The sequence below is a fragment of the Mus caroli genome, chromosome X, assembly GCF_900094665.2.
Source record: "Mus caroli chromosome X, CAROLI_EIJ_v1.1, whole genome shotgun sequence".
Taxonomy (NCBI): Eukaryota; Metazoa; Chordata; class Mammalia; order Rodentia; family Muridae; genus Mus; species Mus caroli.
The window spans coordinates 124469922-124470445 of record NC_034589.1 but is presented as its reverse complement, the minus strand read 5'-3'; the positions used below and the strand labels follow the sequence as shown (position 1 = coordinate 124470445).

Below are 524 nucleotides of genomic sequence, written 5' to 3'. Positions count from 1 at the left end.
TTTTTATGTGTGTGCTTTTTTTGTTTGTTTGTTTGTTTGTTTTTCATTTAAACCTAGATTGATTTTTGTTTCGGTTTGTTGTACAAGGAAGTTAAAAGTTTAGCCATTTTCTCCCCGTTGGGGAATCGAACCCCAGTCTCCCGTGTGACAGGCGGGGATACTCACCACTATACTAATGAGGAAACAGGTGGATGGCAGGTTATAAATCAGACAAAATAACCAAGTTGCTTAAACGTCCATAAACCTCAGTTCAAAAGTCAGAATCATATGCCATCTTTATAGTATTATTGATCATCCTGAATCTCTTAACATAATCACTGATTCTTTATATGCACAAAGAGTTGTTTTGCATATAGAGACTGCTGAAACTGTACTTGATAACAACTCAGAAATAACCTTATTATTTATTCAATTGTAACAGGGCATCAGAAGTAGAAACCATCCATTATATGTTACCCATATTCAGTCTCATATAGATTTGCTCAAGGAAATGATGAACCTGACCAAGTACTAATAGGAAATGT

The 524-nt window shown here is 34.9% G+C and overlaps 1 non-coding gene across 1 annotated transcript; it reads right to left on the bottom strand.

Moving 5' to 3' along the window:
* Positions 1-110: 110 nt before the first annotated feature.
* On the bottom strand, positions 111-182 carry Trnad-guc. The gene has a single exon. It is a non-coding gene; the product is annotated as a tRNA-Asp (tRNA).
* Between the last annotated feature and the right edge of the window lie 342 nt (positions 183-524).